The sequence below is a fragment of the Psammomys obesus genome, unplaced genomic scaffold (genome assembly GCF_907164565.1).
Source record: "Psammomys obesus unplaced genomic scaffold, mPsaObe1.curated_primary_1811, whole genome shotgun sequence".
Taxonomy (NCBI): Eukaryota; Metazoa; Chordata; class Mammalia; order Rodentia; family Muridae; genus Psammomys; species Psammomys obesus.
In genome coordinates this window covers 2,999,595-3,022,196 of record NW_026591450.1, presented here as the reverse complement: position 1 = coordinate 3,022,196, position 22,602 = coordinate 2,999,595, and the positions used below count along the sequence as shown (strand labels likewise).

Here is a 22,602-nt window from a genome sequence, read left to right as displayed (position 1 = left end):
AATGGTGTGGAAACAAACACCAAGATGAAAATATAAACAAGTATTTAAAATAGCATGGATGGAAGATAGCCCAAATAGGAATGGTTAAGGCCAGTGGCATTGGATGGGAACTGGGAGGTGAATGGGGTGGTTACTGAGATAGCGTAGGTGGAATTATTTGTCCTCCACAAAAGTAAAGTCCAAGTGGATCAAAGACCTAAACATAAAACCAGACACACTAAACCTGTTAGAAGAAAAAGTGGGGAAGAGCCTTGAACTCATTGGTATAGGAGAAAACTTCCTGAACACAACACCAACAGCATAAGACTCTACGATCAACAATCAATAAATGGGACCTCATGAAACTGAAAAGCTTCTGTAAAGTGAAGGACACTGTCATCAGAACAAAACGACAGCCTACAAATTGGAAAAATATCTTCACCAACTCTTTTTTTTTTTTTTTTGACAGAGGTCTAATATCCAGAATATATAAAGAACTAAAGAAGTTAAACAGCAACAAATCTAGTAATCCAATTAAAAACTGTAATACAGGGCTAAACAGAGAATTCTCAGTAGAGGATATAGAACACCAGAAAAACACTTAAAGAAATTTTCAACATCTTTGGCATCTGAGAAATGCAAATCAAAACAACCCTGATTTCACCTTACACTCATCAGAATGGCTAAGATCAAAAGTTCAAGTGACAACACATACTGGAGAGGTTGTGGAGAAAGGGGAACCCTACTCCACTGCTGGTGGGAATGTAAACTTGTACAACCACTTTGGAAATCAATTTGGCACTTTCTCAGAAAATTAGGAATAGTGCTACCTCAAGATCCAGCTATACCACTCCTAGGCTTATATCCAACATATGCTCAAGTGTACAACAAGGACATTTGCTTAACCATGTTTATAGCAGCTTTCTTTGTAATAGCCAGAGCCTGGAAACAACCCAGATGTTTCTCACCTGAAGAATAAATACAGAAATTGTGGTACATTTACACAATGGAATACTGCTCAACAATTAAAAACAAGGATATCATGAAGTTTGCAGGCAAATAGTGGGAACTAGAAAAGATCATCCTGAGTGAGGTATCCCAGAAGCAGAAAGACACACATGGTAATACTCACTTAGAAGTGGATATTAGACATATAATATAGGATAAACATACTAAAATCTGTACACCTAAAGAAGCTAAGCAAGAAGGAAGACTCTGGATAAGATGCTCAATCCTTATTCAGAAAGGCAAATGGGATAGACATCAGAAAGGGAGAAAACAGGGAAAATAACAGGAGCCTACCACAGAGAGCCTCTGAAAGACTCTACCCAGCAGGGTATTGAAGCAGATGCTGAGACTCATAGCCAAACTTTGGACAGAGTGCTGGAAATCTTATGAAAGAAGGGGGAGATAGAAACACCTGGGAGGGACAGGAGCTCCACAAGGAGAGCAGCAGAACCAAAAAAATCTTGACCCAGGGCTCTTTTCTGAGACTGATACTCCAACCAAGGACCATTCATGGAGATAACCTAGAACCCCTGCACAGATGTAGCCCATGCCAGCTCAGTCTCTAAGTGGAATCCCTAGTAAGGGGAACAGGAGTTGTTTTTTACATGAACTCAGTGGCTGGCTCTTTTGTCACCTTCCCCTAAGGGGGTGGGCAGCCTTGCCAGGGCACAGAGGAAGAAAATGCAGCCAGTCATGGTGAGACCTTATAGGCTAGGGTCAGACAGAAGGGGAGGAGGACCTCCCCTATCAGTGGACTAGGGGAGGGGCATGGGAGGAGAAGAGGGAGGGAGAGTGAGATTGGGAGTTGATGAGGGACAGGGCTACAGCTGGGATAGAAAGTGAATAAACTGTAATAAAATAAAAATAAATTTAAAAAGAAAACAAAAAGTAAAAATAACAAATTTTAAATCCTATGCACTATTTTTGAAAATATCAATATGCATAAAAACCCCTTGATGTGAGACAAAAAGCAGCTTCTGACAAGGGTCCTGGCTCTGGTCTCCTTATTTCTTTTTCATGGCAGAAGGACAGTGGTCACGAATCCAAGTGGGTGACCTATGTGCTAGAGGTTTTCAGCCACTCCATTTATTTCCAGGCCAGACTAGGTCTCAAAGAGAAACAAAGAAATTGGGGCATATTTGTGGGTCATTTTAAAATATATAAAAGTTGTAGAAAAGGTGGAATCCTGAGCTATTATGGTAAGGCCCTATTTTTAAAAAATGGATCCTAAGAACACTCAGAAAATTAATAGCAAATTTCTTTCACACGGTATTTGCTTTACCTGGAGTCCTCTGGATAATAGGACACTAAACTTACTAGATGCCTCAATATGACAGTAATAAAACCAGAAAAAAAATAAAAAAAGAACCCAGACAACGTCCCACAGAATGCTAGCCTAGACAGTAGCCGAAATAAACAAATAAAAGAAATGTATTGGACATTTGCTCAACCATGTTTGTAGCAGCTTTATTTGTAATAGCCAGAACCTGGAAACAACCCAGATGTCCATCAACGGAGGAATGGATACAGAAATTGTGGTATTTTTACACAATGGAATACTACTCAGCAATCAAAAACGAGGAAATCATGAAATTTGCAGGCAAATGGTGGGATCTAGAAGAGAGCATTCTGAGTGAGGTATCCCAGGAGAAAGACACACATGGTATATACTCACTCATATACTCCTATAAGATATGATAAACATAATGAAATCTATACACCTAAAGAAGATAAACAAGAAAGAGGACCTGGGGTAAGATGATCAATCCTTAGTTAGAAAGACAAATTGGAGGTGCACTGGATGAAGGAGAAAACAAGAACAGAACAGGAGCGTACTGCAGAGGGCCCCTGAAAGACTCTACCTAGCAGTGTATCAAAGCAGGTACTAAGACTCATAACCAAACCTTCGGTAGAGTGCAGGGAATCATATGAAAGAAGGGGAGTTTGTATGACATAGAAAGGATGGGAGCTCCACAAGGACCAAATATATCTGGGCACAGGGGTCTTTTCTGAGACTGACACTCCACCAAGGACCAAGGTTATGTCTATGGATATAACCTAGAACCTCTGCTTGAATGGAGCCCGTAGTAGCTCAGTAACCAATTGGTTTCCCATGGTGAGGGGAACAGGGATTATTTCTGATAGGAACTCAATGGCAGGCTTTTTGACCTTCTACCCCCCTAGGGAGGAGCAGTCCAGCTAGGCCACAGAGGAGGACTTTGCAGCCAGTCCTGAAGATACCTGATAAAACAGGGTCAGATGAAAGGGGAGGAGGTCCTCCCAATCAGTGGACTTGGAAAGGGACAGGGAGGAGATGAGGGAGGGAGGGTAGGATTGGGGAGGGAATGAGGGAGCGGGATACAGCTAGGATACAGAGTTAATAAAATGTAACTGATAATAAAATAAATAGATAGATAGAACTGTATTGGAGATAGACCGATGGGTCCTCTAGCGTTTTTTGTGAGCCTGAAGTGGGCAATAGACAGGAACGTGGTCTAATAGAAACCAGAACAACTGGCCGGTATTAAACAAAAAGTCTCACCCCACCCGTCCTTAACAAGAGTTGTAGACTGTCTTTTCTCAAATCATCTCTTCATTACCCCTCCCCAACACCACTGCTACACAGCCAAAGTATGTTTTCAGTATAAATTGTGTGTGTGTGCGCGCACACACACAGTTTTACTTATATTAAGGATCAGTCCAGAGCCTCACACAACATAGGCAGGAGTTTTATTACCAAATTGTAATATCAGCTTCTGTCTATAGTTTAGACAATATTACCCCTTACAAACCCAAGTCACTTCAGTGATATGTTTTGGTTTCACCTGTACATTTCACTCAACCTTCACTCACATTTGTACTATGACCAGAATTATTCTGTTGGTTTTATTTCAATATCCTGACATCGCTTCCAGATTTTAATATCTTTATATTTGATATAAGTGATAGATTGAATAGCTGAATACCTAATAGAAAGATGAATGTTCCCATTTAGTCAGCCATCAAATGAGCCAGATTCTTTGGCAGGTCATTTACCCAGACTTACCCACAACTGAAGTGGCTTCGGTGTGGTTTCACTCTGTCTGAACACTTCCATGCATGGCAGCTCGCTCTACTGAAACCGCTTTAAAGACAGCCATTCTACCAGGGAAGTAACCACTGCTGCCATCTACCACATTCTGGCTTTCACAGTCATTTCTGTTCAATAACGGAAGCAGCAATAGAAAACAAGACAGGACACAAGCTTTAATAGATGCTCTGCTTTCTTAGTCCAGACCTGAGCCTATGGAGCTAGACACGCCCCCTTCCAGGAGTGGACACGCCCCTTCCCAGGATTGGGCACACCCCCTCCCATGAGTGGACAGGAAGGTTTGGGTGGGTTATAGGCACAGGTGGAAAATGATAATCTCACCAGAACCATTAGGCATTTGGGAGAATTTTTGACTTAAACATGGAAATGTTATGATGTGGGAAGCAGAATTCTTGTGATAAACAAATGTTAAATAATCGATTCTGATAAAACAATTCACTACAGGCAATGTAGAGCTAAACCTCTTGGGTTTCCCAAGCCTCCATTTTTTTTTTTTTTTTTTTTTTGTCACACTTCTCCTCCACTCTGTATTAGAGCGTTGACAGGGAGAAAATCTTGTAAGCCTTTTCCGGAGTACACTCGCAACCCCAACATTTGTGGAGCAGTGTGTTTCCTGGCATACCTCGATTCTTTTCACTCAACACTCATTTTAAAAACATCAGGCAATGAACTAGACTTTAAAACATTTTTTACCTGTGGGAACTGTTGAAGTAGATTGAAAAGAGGTGTTTTCATTACAAGGAATTAAACCATAACTCTTTCCAAAATGTCTGAGCTTATAAGTTTTGAATGGTTATAGAAACAAAATGCTGGAAATGAATTTTTTCTCTCTTAAAAGCTGCTGGAAATTGTTGAGATGGCCCAAAAGAGGGACCCGAGGTGATGAAAAGCATAATTAAGAAAGCGATGAGTATGTTATACTGAGACACAAATAATAATTGAGTGAAGAGGGCACAGGAAACTAACTGTACTTTCTGGTCTGTAAAGGCACAAGAAAACTAAGGTAAAATGTACACGAAAAGGAAAGAAAGCATCAGTGCACAATAAAAGTGAGGGCAGAAGATGAAATAAGAGAACACAATGACGTTACTAAGTCAAAGGAGGAAATATTAAGGCATTTTTCAGGCTCGAAGAACGCAGAGCCATGCCTTTGCAGGTCTACATTTATGAGGTGGCTTATGAATCCCGTGGGATACTTCACAATGTGCAATAACCATATTTTCTGAAAGTGGAATAGCAAAACCTACACGTTGGAGAAATTAAATTTTTTACATTGTGTTCATGGAAAACTAATAACGTCCTGGGAAACATCAATTTCATTGCAAAATCTTTCCTCCTACCAATGACCCGTGTGTCCACATTCATTTCTGTGGATAAAGTACTCCCACGTTTATTCTACAAGATAGCATGAATGGAAAATGAGATGGCATGGGTGGGAATTGAGATAACAAGCATGGATGGCATGGATGGAAAATAAGACAGCATGGTTAAGCATGTGTGGAAAATGAGATAGCATGGATGGAAATGAGAAAACATGAATGGCACTGTGAAAATGAGACAGCATGGCACATGTGGAAAATGAGAGAGCATGGGAAGAAATAAGTTAGCATGGATGGCATGTGTGGAAGATGAGGTGGCATGATAGTATAGGTGGAAAATAAAATGACAATATTCAGATTCAAATCAACTTGATTCTAGAATGAAGCATGAAGCTCCCAACTCACAATATTTGACTCATCAAAAACTGTGAGCTGAACTTATAAGGTTCTGTTTAATAAATTCTGAGCATTGAATCTATTTACAAATAGGTTCTGCAATAAATCATTTTCAAAAGGAAAAGAAAAGTGGAGATAGAAAAAAAGGAGAAGATAGTAGAGAAGAAAAGGGAAAATGAAAGGAGGGAAGGAGAAAACAGAAAAGCAATGAAGAGGGAGAAAAGGAAAACAACAAATGCAAGAAACACTTCTTAAACAATAAAAAAGAAGAGCAAAGTAGAATAATGATCTTTTCACTTTCTTGGATTTTTGTTTGTTTGTTCGTTTCTTGAGACTGGCTCTCACTATGTTGCCTAGTATAGACTAGAACTGACTATGTAAAACTAACAGAAATCTACCTGCCTCTGCCTCCTGAGTGCTGGGAATAAGGCCTGTGCTTCCACACCGGATGCTTTTAAGCGGTTTTGTGTTGGCTTCTTTGTTGAGTGAGACTGAATCTCAGTGCATTCCAGAATGGATTTGAACTGCCTCTGTACCCCAGGAGGAGAAGGAAGGGAAAAGCACTGAGGCCCAGCTGAAGACAGCAAAGATTTATCAGTTAAGGTCATGACTGGCAAGGTCCCATGAAATTAGGGTACAAATGAGAACGGCACCAAAGCCATGAGACCTTAGTTGAGGAGGAAAGGTGATGAAGGAATGACAAATTAAGAAGTCATTCTGTGCTAGCAGTAATGAAGTCAAAAGTCTAGCTCTGTGATGACAAAGAAGAAAGCTAACAGGGGTGTCTGTGTTTAAAATTTCAGGTATGAAGTTATTCTGGATAGCAACAAGATCTTGAAGGTGGATTGTACATGAGTGCTCAACAGTCAGGGACAAGACAACTCTTTAGAACGAAGCACTGAGCTGCTGAGTCATCCTGGAGGGTGAGTGGACACAGGGGCAGAGTAAAGCAGCCTACCCACAGCAACCTCGGTACCTAGCCCAGCCTGTTACACAGCAGTCAGTCAACCCACATTCAATGACTGCTGAATTCTGTGCTCTTTTCTTTGCTTGGATTTATTTAACTCTCACAGTTATATGGGTTATCTGTTATTGTTTTTATTTGAAGGATAGACATGCTAAGGCACAGAAAAATTCAATACCCTTACATTGGTTATAGAGGCAGTCTGTGGTAAAGCCAGAATTTAAATGCAAGTAAAAGTTGGTTAGGGAGGGAAAGGATAAAGCCAAGTATGATCGCTAAAACCATTTTCTCTCCAGTATCTTACATAACATCTACTGCACAAAAGCAAATGCACCTCTGGCCATCCAAGTGACACTGAAGGACAGAAAACTACTCTCAGGTGAGCACTGTTGTGTAGGAGCAAAACCAGTTTCTACATCATTTCTGAAAATCAAATGGGTTCTGGGCTATTTGGAACCAATGTTATAGAGGGTTTCCTTAATGACAAAATAGAAGTTTCCAATATTACCTTGTGTGCTTGGCTAGGTTTCCTTTCTGTTTTGTTTTGTGTTTGTTTGTTTGTTTGTTTTTTGCTTTTGTCACCTTGATATAAAGTAGGGTCATCTGGGACAAGCAAAATTCTTCCATTACATTAGCCTATAGACAAGTCCAGGGGGAAATTTTCCTGATCCATGTTTGATATGAGAGGGAACACCATGACCAGTGCTGTCCCTGCTGGGCAGATGGTCCTGGCTGGTATAAGAAAGCAGGCTGAGCAAGTCATGAGGAGTGAGTCTGTAAGCAACATTCCTTCATGGCCTCTGCCTCAGTTGGTGCCTCAGGTTCTCACCCAGAATTCCTGCCCTAACCTCCCTTCACTGTGAGCTGTGAAACGAAATAAACTCACTCTTCCATGAGTGCTTTTATTTGCGGTGGTTGTCACAGCAAGGGAAAACTAGCAACATGCCTTGGACCCACATGGAAGAGATTTCATACTGTGAGGAAAAGATGGAGCTGTTTGATTTGGGAATATTGTGGCATAATCTTAAAACACAAACCATGGAAAAGTCAATCATTTTAAATAACTGTATAGTTACAACCAGACTTGTCCTAATCCTAGACCTTTCAATTGTTGAGCCTCATAAGTGTGGGTCAGGTGTGGTGCTGTATAGAAATACACTTGCTGTATTCAAAGCTAATGCTTTTTTAAAATGTTGCACTTATTTCCATAGTTTTCTCCATTCTTGCACTGTCCTCATTAGTAGCAGCCAAAGTCTAAAAATGATATCAAATTTGAAAAGTTTCAAAGTGTGTCTAAAAGTTAGCATCTACTCTCCATCCCTCATAACCTCGTCCAAGTAGACCAACATTCTCTATCTATCTATCTATCTATCTATCTATCTATCTATCTATCATCTATCTTTTTAATGTTATGTGAATGGGTGTTTTGCCTGCATCTATGTCTCTGCACCATGTACCCCACAAAGGTCGGGAGATGGCACCAGATCCCCTGGAACTGAAATTAAAGATGGTTGTTAGCACCATGTGGGTACTGGGAACTGAACCCAGGTCCTCTACATAGACAAATACTCTTAACTGATGAGCCATCTCTCCACCCCCCCCACACACACACACATTATCTCTTACCTGTACTGCTGAAATGCCGTTGAAACTAATCTGTTAGTTTCATGTTTTCAGGTCTGTTTACCTGTCTACTTTATCTCCAACATTTTCACAATGACTAGCTGCTTTCAGAACACAGAAGCACTCACAATGTGAAGATCAATAGTCATGATGTCTCAATAAGAGTTTATTTACAGCAACAGGTGGAGGGTCATGTTAAACCCCAAAGGAGCAAAGATTATTAAAGTTATCTGTAAACAATATAACATAAGCCATGTATGTTGCTATGTCACTTCTGTCTGAGAAATTTTAGACCTCTAGCAATGCCATACAGTCTATGAAATCTGTGGGAGCCTGTATAAAAAAAAGATGTGAACTTTGTGGCAGAGTGCAGAATATTTGTCCCACAATGTGTCCTTCTAGAAAGAATTGCATGCACTACAATAAGCAGATGCACTTAAAAGAAAGGATGAAGGGAATGCTCTGGCATGTCCACATTATTTCTTTGGGAAAGGCAAAGGCCTGGGGGGAATATTCATGGCTCTTTTTACATTACCAAAGACATAACACCAACTATATTCCACCTCCCCATTCTTGTGTTTGCATAAGTTAACTGTAAAGGTCACCTCATGTTTTACTTACATTAATAATAAAAACGAGAAGTGCTTTGTTTGCACTACTCTAGAGTTCAAACTCCTGGAGTCCCTTGGTTATCCCACACAACACTTGGGCATTTCATTCAATCTAGACTTAACCTCACTGATTGGGGAGGGTTGATAAAAAAAACAAACAAAAACAAAAAAAAAACAAAAAAAAACAACAAAAAAACGTGCTTTTGAAAGTGTCCTGCAAGTTTGATCAGTCTCCTGCCTACGGGGTAGGTTTATAATTGCCACTCGCTATCTGTCAGGGATAGTTTCATATCCCTGGGGTGCTAATGTTTCTACACAGCCTAGTGTTCCTTTTCTGGCAACTGTATCCACGTCTTCATCTTGCCTGGAATAGTCCATGCACACTTCCTCTTCTCTTGGCAAATGCCTGCTATCCTTCCAGGCCTGACCAGGCTCCTTCAAGCTTTCATGATCTACATGGGATGAGGTATCCCTCCTGTCTTACAAGAGCCCTTTTTTTGTCTTTGTTGTTTGACCCACACTGGAGTACTGCTCTCTGCTTTCCATAACTGAACCCTGAGTCTCACAGGGAAGGTTTTGTTTGCTATGCCTCACTTGTTTTTGCAACCCTCTTTTGCCTCAGCAAATATTAAGTCTAGATAATTACTTAACAAATATTTAAACAAATAGACAAAACAGTGAGTTTATATCAAGGGATCAGTGAAAATACAGTATTGTTTTTACCACAAATATATTTTGTCTTGTACCTACCCATATGCATGCAAACACATATGTGTACTTGTGCTTCTTGAATTTAAACTACATAAATACAAAAGTCATTTCTGTGAACTTGGCAACATCCCACATCAGAAGGCTTGGGACTGAAGGTGTTTCATTTTTAAGAGTTTTCCGCCAGACTTTGGGGTATCTCCATACACTTAAGAAGATAGCTTTAGATCAAACCCATCAGAACAAAATATTCATTTTTGTTTCATGTATAAGTTATACACAGTTAATTGTAATTTTATACCATTTTCAGCGAGCCTGTATTTTAAATGATCAATCACATAATGTCTGGAATATTCCATTTATAACACCATGCCAATACCCGAAACAGTTTCAGATTATGGAGTCTGGCTGTGAATGCATGCTTTTATAACTGTATCTTGACAATTGCATTTATCCTGCCTCTAAAAAGCTGAAAATTCTGAGCCTGCACTCCAGCAGGAAGGTTACAGGAGGGCAGCAGGCAGGACCAGGGCTCCCCATGTCCAAACTCAATTCACTGTGCTCTTTATTTCAGACTCTGGCATTGGAATTTGTTTCTTCTCACTCACAAGCTATGGTGCCAAGAACATTCTAGGCACCGTGATGTTTACTCTTAAATAAACATAACGCATTCCCAAGATAAGGTTTTCATCTGCGCATTTAAATGTCAAACCTAAGTAATTCATATTACCTTCTAAAAACATTTTTATCACATCGCTTTCTTTATGAGGTTTTATATTTAATAAAAACAATATCCATCACCTGAACTTTAGAATAATTTCATTATTTACATTTTATTATACTGTAGACATGCATAGCAAAACTGAAATTTGAATTTATATTGCAAACTAAAAGAAGGCCACACAGACTTCGGAGTTGTGAGCAAAGCAGGTCTGGCCTTGGGTATCTCACTTAGAGAATGCAGGGATATAGCTAAGGCTACATTTTTGAAACTCAAAACAAGAGAAAAAATAAGATCATATTGGGTCGGCAGAAAAGTAATATAACAAATGACAAAACACAGACCTTTTCTATAAACTTTTTTTTTTGTTCTATATCACCATCATTATCATCATTATTTATTAGTTGTTATTCATATCACATTTAATGATTAGGTTTAAGTAAAAACATACTACATAATATTTTCCTCTGAACATAACTTCACCTTACAGAATGATTGAAAATTAATTAAAATGGTATTATAAATGACATTTAATATTATTGTTCATTAAATATTTATTTGAAATATATTTGATTAATAGCTTTAATATGCAAGGCAGAGGGTTAGTTGCTATTTGAGATATAAAAATAACATAATACAACCTCTACCCTCAAGTAGATTACATATTGATAAAGAAGAAAAGAGCTGGGCATGGTGGTGCCATGCCATTAATCCTAGCACGAAGAGGCAGGAGTCCAGTATCTTGTGAGTTCAAGTCCACCGTGCTCTACAGTGTGTTCCTGGCCAGCTTGGTTTATACATTGAGACCCTCTCTCAAAAAAAAAAAAAAAAAAAAGAGAAAGAAAGCAGAAAGACATAGAATTATAAGGCAAATAAGATTAGATGCCATACAGTGTAACATTTCAACCTTATAAACATGGTTATGTTTATATATGTTAAGATTCAAGAATCATAGGCAAAAACTATACCAAAGTCAGCTTCGTAGGCAAGTATTTTAAGATGCCTGTACTCTGTAGAAAATCACACATTTGACACTGGACCCAAGATTTGAGTTTAGATGAACAGCAGCCCAACACAAAATAGAACTGAAACATCATCAGTATTGTCATGTACTTGTTTTAATGAAGTAATTGTAGTTTCCTGAATTCAAACACCTATACATAAACAACACATGTATTAGGTAACACATTCTGTATTGTATGACCAAAACTGTTATGTGTGTGATGTAGGTGGAAAAGTGACTGCCTAAGGTTCACACATAACCCACTGCAATCCTCGTCTTCAACAAGCCTGTAGCCTGCTCCAGCTCTGTACCCGGCACCAAGATGCACGGTCACTGTCTGTCATACAAACTGCAGCGAACTAAGACATATGCCACCAATTCTCTCATCCCAGAACTCTTTTAATTATTACTACTTCTTTGAGAATCTCATACATTTTGATCATACTCACGCTCTCCCAACTCCTCCCAGACTATTCCTACCCACCCAACTGTGTGTTCCTCCCTCCTTTTTTAAATCCATCATGTTCAACTTGGGCTGCTCATGTATTCTTTGGTGCACGGCCCCGCATGGAGTGTGTTCAACCTACCACAACACTACCAGGGGCAACACTTTTTGCTTGTATCTATATCTGTGTTTGCTTGCATCTATGGCAGCCTGGTGTCATGGAGGCCTGAAGACAGTGTCAGATCCCCTGGTTCGGGAGTTATAGATTGTTGTGAGTGCTATGTGGGTGCTGGGAATGGAAACTGGGTCCTCTGCTGATCCAGTTTCTCCAGCTACAGGAACAAATGTTTAAAAAACAAACAAAACAAAAAACCTGACTTTCCCTTTCCCAGAACTTTCAACTGCCAATCTCTATAGGCATGTCCACTTCTCTCAGTGATAGAATTTGATCTGGCTTGTGTATGCTGTCTTAATTGCTGAGTTCATATGTGCAGCTCTGCTGTTGTGTATGGAGGCTACTGTTCCTCATATTCATTCACTGCCTCTGCTTCTTAAAGTCTTCCAGTCCTTTCTTCTGCAATGATCTTGAGAGAAGCGGATGACAAAATCAATTCCTATCACAATTGGTGGTTTCTTATACAAAATATCCTGGACCCCACACAATGAATTTCAGTGTTTAACAGAATTACTAGCAATGATACATTAATAATATAACAATAATTTATCTTTAAGAATGATGAGTGGGAAGCTAGAGAGATGGCTCAGCAGTTAAGAACACTGATTCTTCTGGAGGAGCCAGGCTTGGCTCCCAGCCTTTCACCAGCACCACTCATGCACATGGTACCCAGACACACATACAGGGTGATGAGTGGCTAGAGAAATTCTTCACTGGGCAAAACCCTTGCTATGCAATGTGAAGGCCTGAATCCAGGTGGCCAGCACCCAGTAAAGGTGAGGCGTGGCCATATGTGCCTGTAGCCCTCCTGCTGGGGAAGGGTGGACAGACAGGCAGATATAGGGATCTCCCTGGTCAGATGGTCCAGCCAAGACCATGAGGTCCATGAGCAAGTTCAGTGAGTTTCTTGTCTCAAAACAAATAAATAAAATGAAGGAGGGGATGAGGAAGTCATCCTCACAACCACCTCTCCCCCCATACAAGCACCCATTGATAAAGGCACACACACACACACACACACACACACACACACACACGGGGGGGGGAGAATTGGGGTAAGTATAAGCTATCTTTGAAATAAGTCTGTACTCTTTGACGTCTTCAGACTCTGCTTAAACAGCCACATGTCTCCACTTAACTAATTCATAAACCTAGAGCTATTACTGGAAGAAATAGGGTTTGGGTAATTAACTTCCTCTAGCGATTCTAGACCCTGGCTTCAAGAAACATTTGTTCTGCAGACATTGCCTATGGACAATGAAGAAAAAGTACTGAGCATGTTTTTCGCAGAAAGTGGTGATTACTACAGAAAACAGAAACAGTAAAGAGGGCCATGAGATGGAGGAGAGATGGAGGGGAAAGAGTAAGAGTTCTCAGGATGGAATCTTGAAGCTTTCCACCATTTAGAAACCACATCAATTAGAAGCCAGCACGGGAATACAACCAGCAATGGCCACTGAGGTCATGTACATGGGCCTCCCTCTGCCCCTTCCTTGTTTTTCCCTAAGGAGGAGTAACTTATTTATCAATAAATTTGAGAGATAAAATGATAATAGATGGCTCTATTCCCTCTTCTTTGCTTTTGGGGGCTGGCTGCCAATATAAAATCTGTGTTCTGCTCTGCCTGCCTATATGAAATGTTCCCAGAGATAATGTGAGGCCTGCAATTTTCTGTGCTTCTGGCAACTGGTGAGTAATTCTGCCTTATTCTGGAATTCAGTACCACACAGCTAATTTATTTGCAGCTCTAAGCCACATTTTTGGATACCAGATTTATCAATAATAACGGTAATGTTCTACGTATGTCTGCCTCACTCCTTTGCCTTAGCTAATTGTCTCAAAACTATTGGCAACAAGATCCAAGTCCATCAGGTCCCCTTCAGAACCTACTATTCTTAAGGTGCATTTCAGATGTGTATCATTTGCAAGAAAATGTTCTACTTCAAAGAAAGTGCAGTTGCATTGTTTACTGGCCTGCCTGTAACATGGGAGCCAAGATGGAGATTTTAGAAAAGGAAAGAAAATTTGACCATGCATAGAGCATTTTAATGGGAAAACTGAAACACGAGCATGAGCTTGGCAGTAGAAGAGAAACAGCAGGTTGAGTCTCTTGATGCCCACCTAGCCCAAGGCGGACTATAGTTCTCAGCACAAACCCAGATTGATTCTGCCTCAGATATTCCTGAAGGAAAAACAAACAGAACATTCAACTATCTTCCAGAAAGCTTTTCTGCAAATTCTCCCATCATTCCCTACATAAACACCTTGACTCATAATATAGGGAAAAAAAGAAGCATTTGCTCGCCCAATAGTATCACCTTTAAATCTTTTCCTTCAGTGGCTGATTTCATTGGATTATAGAAAGCTTTTCTTTCCCATTATCAAGGTCACTTAAGAAATGTCAACTTTCCCAATCTGTAGGCATTTTGTTTTGATGACAGTGTCCTTTGCTTTACAGAAGCTTTTCAGTTTCATGAGGTCCCATTCATTGACTGTTGCTCTTAGAGCCTGTGCTGTTGGTGTTCTGTTCAGAAAGTTGTCTCCTGTGCCAATCTGGAAAAGATCATCCTGAGTGAGCTATCCCAGAAGCAGAAAGACGCACACGGCATATGCTCACTCATATAGACATAATATAGGATAAACCTACTAAAATCTGTACACCTAAAGAAACTAATCAAGAGGGAGGACTCTTGCTAAAATGCTCAATCCCTATCCAGAAAGGCAAAGAGGATGGATATCAGAAGGAGAAAAGAGGGAACAAGTCAGAAGCCTGACACAGAGGACCTCTGAAAGGTTCTGCCCTGCAGACTATCAATGCAGATGCTGAGACTTATGGCCAACCTTTGGGCAGAGTGCAGGGAATCTTATGAAAGAAGTGGGAAACAGTAAGATCTGGAGAGGACAGGAACTCCACAAGGAGAGCAACAGAACCAAAAAATATGAGCACAGGGGTCTTTCCTGAGACTGATACTCCAACCAAGGACCAGGCATGGAGATAACCTAAGACCCCTGCACAGATGTAGCCCATAGCAGTTCAGTATCCAAGTGGGTTCCATAGTAATAGGAACAGGGACTGTCTCAGACATGAACTGATTGGCCTGCTCTTTAATTACCTCCCCCTGAGGAGGGAGCAGCATTACCAGGCCACAGAAGAAGACAATGCAGCCATTCCTGATGAGACCTAATTGACTAGGATCAGAAGGAAGGAGAGGGGGACCTCCCCTATCAGTGGACTTGGGGAGAGGCATGCGTATAGAGGGGAGAGGAAGGGAGGGATTGGGATGGGAGGAAGGAGGGAACCACAGGGGGATATAAAGTGAATAATGTGTAATTAATAAAGAATTTTTAAAAAGAATATTAAACAATGGCAAAAAAAAAAAAGATTTTAAAAAGTGGGAGGACCTCTCTTTTTAGTGGACTGGGAGAGGGACACAGTGGGGAAGAGGGAGGGGAGGATTGAGAGGGAAGAAGGGAGGGAGGTACAGGGGGGATACAAAGTGAACAATCTGTAATTAATAGAAATAAAAATTAAAAAATGTTTATGTCAAAAAAAAAAAAAAAAAAAAGAAATGTCAACTGCTGATTCCAGATGGCCAGCCGCAAAGGTGCCCTTAGCAGCATTTCCTTAGTGGCTTTCTCATTGCTGGAACTGCTTGAAGCCCCAACACCTTCCACTCTCAGTACTTCTACCTCCTTCTTGGCAACTAAGGCCTCAGACAGCAAGGTCTTCTCCCACCACCAAATTCAAACTTACCCCAAGTGCACAAGCCTCTCCTTCCTTCTTAGAGGAGGTGTGTACTTGTTCCAGGAGGTGTGTCACTGGAGGTGGACTTTGAGGTATCAAAACCCCACAGGCCTAGTCTCTTGCTCACTCCCTTTGGATCTGGATCAAACTTCTCCAGCACCATGTCTGCCTGTGTGCTGCCATACAAGTCACCAATTGAATGTTTTCTTTTTTCTATAAGAGTTGCCATGGTCATGGTCTCCTCACAGAAACAGAACTCTTCGTTACAGAGGAAGAAAATCTCAATACCTAACTCCACATATTGTGTTTGTGTATTAGGATGCCGTAACAAAACACCACAGAAAGGGTGAGAAACTGCAGAAATTTACTTTCTGCAGTCCTGGAAGTCCACGATCCAGAGCTAGGGTTGGTTTCTGAGGAGGCATGCCCTCCTGGCTTGCTGCTTTTTCACTGTGTGCTCACTCAGGCTTCCCTCTGTGCATGTACACAAAGAGACCTCTGTGGTGTCATCTCCTTCTCTGATCAGGATTCCAACCCTACCTTGCAGGTCCCATCCTATGACCTCAGTCTATCCTAATTACCTAAATGAACCTGTCCTCAGATAGTCACTTGGGGTTTAAGACTTCAAAGCATAAATATGAGGTAAAGAGAGTACAAAATTAATACCTAAATAATTAGGAAAACAGGAATACATTCTCTAGTGCTATAAGAAGAAAAGAACATTGTGGAAGACAGAAGAGAAATAGAGAACATTAAAAAATAGAATCAGTGAAATCAAATGTTTGTTCCTAGGGAAAAATGTCAACAAGATTGAAAACGTTTGGCCAGGTAAAGGAAAAGTAGAGGCTATACAAATAGCTAAACTCAGAAATAAAAATTGAGACTGTTGAAGAATTTTTGATCCCATTGTGAACCTTGAGATTGTGAACTGTAAAAACCTATTTCTAGTTGTGGAGTGGATCAGCCCTAACTCATACCTTTAATTCAACAACTTTCTGTTTATTGTAAACAGGTGGTTAATGGTGTGGCTCAACCCTAGCACACACCTTTAATCCAAGAGCTTTCTGTACACAGGGTTTAATAAAGTTAACCCTAGGTCAAAACTTGGAGCAAGTAACCAGCTGACAAGTATTAAAAAGAAACGAGGGACTTTTGAGTTGAGGGGTATTTAAGACAGCACGGAGAAAAAAAAAAAAAAAACAGTTGTGTGCTTTTTCCTTCGTCCTTCTGGGACACAGGCTGAATAGGAAGGCCAGCTGGGTGCTTTCTCTGCCTCTCCAAGCTAGTAGGCTTTCACCTCAACATCTGGCTCCTGAGTCTTGTCTGGTAAAAATCAAATAACTGGGATATTTTCTTTCTTTAAAATAACAATGAGACTTTGCCAAATATCTTCCAATTTATCTTTATTATTTTCAACTGTGTGTCCACATGTGCATGAAAACAGGTGTCCACAAAGGCCAGAGGCTTCAGCTTCCCTAGAGCTAGAGTTACAAGCAGCTGTATGCTGCCTGACATAGGTGCTGGGCTCTGAACTTGGGCCTTCTGCTAGAGCAGCAAACACACTTCACTGATGAGCCACCTCTCCTGACTCATACTTAATATCTTGCAGAAATAAAAAGGATTGTAAAAGTATACTAGAAATGCTTGCACACCATGATGATACAACATGACCAAGTGGGATTTATCTAGGGATACAAAAGTGGATTGGCATGCAAATCAGTACCGTATTCTACTTCAACAGAGTAAGGGGGAAATTGTGATCATCTCAGTTGACGCAGAAAAAGCATTTAACAAAATTCAACTTTTTCATGATTTTAAAAAGAACCCTTAATAACCTAGGAATGGACAGAAATTTCTTTGGGATGAAAAAAGACACTATCATATTTACTGATAGAACAATAAAACATTCACTCAAAAATCAAAAATAAACCATGCCTTTTCCATTTCTAGTACTAGCTCTAGACAGAGAATTTAGGCAGAAAATATAAAAAGTCATATAGCCCAACAATAAGAGTAAAGCATCTGTATTTACAGATGGTTTATTGAAAATTCATAAGTAATATCACACACACACACACACACACCTCTACCTACTATGTTAATTGGCTAAGTTGTAGGCTATTAGGTCAACAGGAAAAAGTCAATTGTATTTTTATATACCAGCAATGAACAATCTGAAAAAGAAATTAAGTGGAAAATTCATTTGCAATAAGATCCAAAAAAACAAAATTTTTGATAACAACAAAGTTTTTAAAAATAAACTTTAACCAAGGACACCATAAGCTATCAAACAGCACGGAAAGAACACAAAGGTCTTAGTAGATTGCTGTGGATGAGGAGTCTTAACAATGTCAGGGGGCTTTTCAGGATTACCTACAGATTAATGCAGTAACCAAAGATCCAACAGCCTTCTATGAACAATTCCAAGTCCATCCTCAATGGGATGTGGAAATTTAAGTGCCCCAATGAGCCAAAACAGTATTTTTTAAAGAGTAAAATAACACTTCCTAACTTACAAAGTTACAGTAATAAGAACAGGTCATTTCTGACATGCTGATACACAGATCAACTGAGCAGGATTAAGGGTCCAGAAGCAAATCCCTTCATCTGTGGCCAGCTGATTTTGACAAGTGTGTCAGGATCATCAGCAGAGAAAAGCATCCTTTAAAAAAAAAAAAAACAAAAAACATGATAGAACCAGATGTCTACATGGAAGAATGATGGTTGATTCCTCCCTCACGTCACACAAAAATCACAATGGGCCAACAATCTAACAATAAGAATCACAAGAATGTAACTCTTAGAGACCAACACAAGAGCAAACTTTCCTGGTTAGACTGGTAAAGGAGTCTAAATTCATGACATCCAATGTATAGACAACAAAACAGTTTATAGCACATTCTTAAACCTCTGTGCACCCAACATAATCATAACTGATGGGCGTGGAGACCTGGCACAGGCTTAAGTACACTCGCTCTTTTTGAGGCTACCAGTTCAGTTCCCAGCACCCACATGTAGTTCATAATTTGCAACTCCAGTTCCAGGGGACCCAATGCCCTTCACGATCTCTGTAGCATCAGGCACACAAGTAATGTACACATACACACAGGCAAAACAATCAACCAAATGCATACAATAAAAAGCACAATAGTCTCTCCATATGTGCAATCTACTAAAATAATGTGTTCTTTTCTTAATGTAAAGTAAGTGTCAGAGAGGATGTAAATAAACAAAAAGTTTTATGTTGATGAATATGGAAAAGGCTTGTCATTCAAGAATTCAAATGTAAACTTTTCAAAACCAAGCAATTTCCCCCCTTTCATTCCCCAAATAGTTGAAACAGGTACTACAATATGTATATGTGCACAGTTTACAGTAGTACTATTCATAATATCCAAAAGATAGAAACAGAGTGCTGTTCCCAGCACCCTGCAACTCCAGCTTCAGGGAATCTGATGCCTTTTTCTGGTCTCCACAGGTGCCTGCACTCACAAGTACATTCTCCAATACACACACTATTAAACATAAAGTTAAAAATGTGTAACAGCTGTACTATTAGAGTTGAATATAATACTACAGTTAAGACTATAATGTAGCAGGGCATGGTGGTGCACACTCTAATCCCAGCACTCAGGGAGGAGAGGCAGGCGGACCGCTGTAACGTTTGAGGCCAGCCTGGTCTACAAGCAAGTCCAGGGCAGACAAGGCTACAAACAGAAACCCCGTCTCAAAACACACACACACACACACACACACACACACACACACACACACACACAGTTTATTTATTTACTCATTTACTTTTGGCTTTTTGAGACAGGGTTTCTCTGTGTAGCCTTGGCTCACAGAGATCCCCCTGCCTCTGCCTCCCTGGGTGCTGGAATTAAAGGCGTGCGCCACCACATCCAAATAAACTATACTTTTTAAAAGAAATAGATATAGGATGGAGAGGATGCAGTTGAGTTCCCAGTACCCACACTGGGTGGCTCCCAACCAATTTAACTCAAGCTCCAGAAGATAGATCTTTCTCTTCTGGCCTCCACAGGTACCTGCACTCACACAGGCACATCCATTTCACACAGACACACGTATATGAATAACTTTTTAAAAAACTTGAAAATATAAGTGAGGTCATACTTTTTAAAATCCATGGATTAAAATAATGCAAACATCTGGTTAGTGGTTAACTTCAAGAAGATGCAATAGGGAGTAACATATATTCAACAATCTAGAACTTAATATAAGTCATAGATTGATGAGTGTTTGGTTATTTGCATTACGGTTTATTACTTCAAATATGCATTTATTGAGCATCTATTCTCTACGTGGCCACATGGTTTTAAAATACTTATTTTACAATAAATGATATTGCAACAGACTGCACAAGGACACTACTACCCTCGGTGTTCGGAGCATGTGCCTGACTTACATGGGTTTCACAACCTTTTATTTCAAACTGAAGACAAAATAAAACTCTCGACTTTCAAATGCAAGTGACTTCTTGACCCGTTACTCCAAATAAGTTACATAAATTATACTCAGTGATTGCTTTTTCTTTTTTGGAAGAATAAAAACTGAAAGTAATAACATTATCCTTTCCCAGAGCAAAGAAAATGACCATAATCTAAAAAAATGGAAGACAAGTCTGTCTAAACTTTGCCCCATACTCCCTGCATTCCAAGAGTCCCTTGTGAATGTGTGACTTTACTTGTCCTCACCATTCAGATATTTTAAATGATTGCCATCAAAGTACATCTAAGTTGCAACTGTGCTTTCAGACTATCTTATCCCAATTTATGACTTGTAGATTCAAGAAAACATGCTTTACACATATGAATAGGCTCCCTTGTAAAATACTAAAGAAAGAAACTGAAGCTGGAATTTAATTTTTCTACATGCAAATGACAAAAACTTCTACTAAAAACTGTTCTCTCTCAAAAGTCAAATATACACACACTCTCTCTCTCAAAAGTATATATATATTCTTCAGGGGCTGGAGGGATGGATGGGGGCTAAGAGCTCTGGCTGCTCCAGTATACCGTGAACAGACATACATTCAGGCAAGACACTCACACACATAATTTTTTTAAAGCTTTGGAAAGCAAAATGTAAGAGACATCACGGTTCCTTTATGTTTCTTAGTCCTCCCCATGCAACTGTCTATTCACTTTTTTACCTTGGATAGTCAAGTCATGTGATAGTCCACAGGATCAGCTTTTTTTTTTTTTTTTTTTTTAAGTAAAGCTATTCCTAGACAGTATCATGCTTCCATTTCTATGCAATCAAATTCCTGAAAACTCCAACACCTGAAATGAATTTACACTTCGAATAGTAGGGTCAGTAGATAAGAGCCCCTCCAGGTGAACGCTGCCCACGCTTATATTGGTGAAAGGAACACGTGTCTTTAGGTCGAATGCAACTGCCACTGGCGGCTGTGAGCGGGACTCAACCAAGTGTAAATTCATCCCGAATGACCCGGCAGGCAGAAGCATTCTGCCCTTGTTCCACCGACTTTGCAGCCTCAATGCATTTGTATAGTCTTTGGAGTCGGATCAATACGGAAAACCAGAGACGACTGAGGGAGATAATGCAAAGTGCCTAGCGATCAGCGGGGTAACTCTGTGAACGGCCGGTATTCCGGTGCTGCTGTGGGATCCAGGGAGCTTTCGGTCAGAGAGGGCTTCAGCGGAGCGTCTCCCTTATAGCTATGCGCACTCGGACCGAACAGATGGAAAGTCAAGGCTAAAGCACGTGCTCCCGAAATATTAAAACTCACAGAAGCCTGGGCACCAGCGGCGAAACCGCGGCCTGGGGGTGCCCCGGGGCTTCAGAGATACCCGCTACCCCTTTAAGCGTCCCCGGAGGCCGGAAGTGACCGCACGGCAGAGGGCGGCCTTCGTTTTGCGTCCGCTGGCTCCGGGCTTCTCTCGATCCCGCTGCAGTCCTCCGCCCTCAGTCCTCTCGACATTCGCGTATGGGTCCCCGAGTCCCAGAGCTAGGCCTCCCCGCCCTCCAGCCTCAGCCAGGCCTGGCCCCGCGGTCCGCGCCGCGCGCCCGGCCCACGGTAGTGACGCACTTCCGGCCGCGACCGGGGTTCCCGGGGGATTGCGTCGCGCAGTGTGGCGGCGCGGCGGGGGCAGAGGCGCGCACCGGTCGGGCGGGACGGCGGCCCCTTACGTGACCCTCGAGGCCAGAGTCTACAAACGATGCCCGGAGGGTGGCGTTTCCGTCAGCCGCTTGGCGGGCGGCTCGGTGGGTGGCTCCCACCTCGAGAGGGACAGGCCCATCCCGGCGTTCTGGGCGCACCGAAGTGGGCCTTTAACCGGAAAGCGTCGGAAATCACCAGGCCACGACCCCGCACCTGTTTGGCCTTGTCGCATAAACCCTCCAACTCTAGATCGCTGGCCGCAGCTGCCGTGTTCAGCCCCCCCACTCACACCCCCGCCCCCCGGCGTATCTTTACACATCTCAGCACTCTGCCGCGTGGCGCAGGAACCATCAGAAACCGAGAGCATTGGCCAGTCATCCCAGCCTAGAAAGGGCCAGATGGTGTCATACGAACCCTTGGACTAAATATCTCAGGTTTTCCTCGGGCTTCTTCCCCGGAATTACGTAGTTTTACACTTTTCATTTCACATTCTCATCAATAAGTTCAGGCAAAAGTGTTTACGTGTTTCTCTCACATACCATATGCCTACGACTGTACTTAGTGTTAGGGGATAAAGATAAATGTATATTTTCAACATCAGGGAAATGGGGGAAAACCTCACAATCTGGTGTCCGGTTGCGTAATTCTTCTGCGTAAAGAACGTGT

General features: G+C 41.1%; 1 long non-coding RNA gene across 1 annotated transcript; it reads right to left on the bottom strand.

Moving 5' to 3' along the window:
* Nucleotides 1–17,796: 17,796 nt before the first annotated feature.
* LOC129679212 (uncharacterized) lies at nt 17,797–21,809 on the bottom strand. Its single transcript, XR_008720529.1, has 2 exons — nt 20,965–21,809; nt 17,797–18,450 (listed from the first exon to the last, which is right to left on the bottom strand). It is a non-coding gene; the product is annotated as an uncharacterized LOC129679212 (long non-coding RNA).
* Nucleotides 21,810–22,602: the final 793 nt, after the last annotated feature.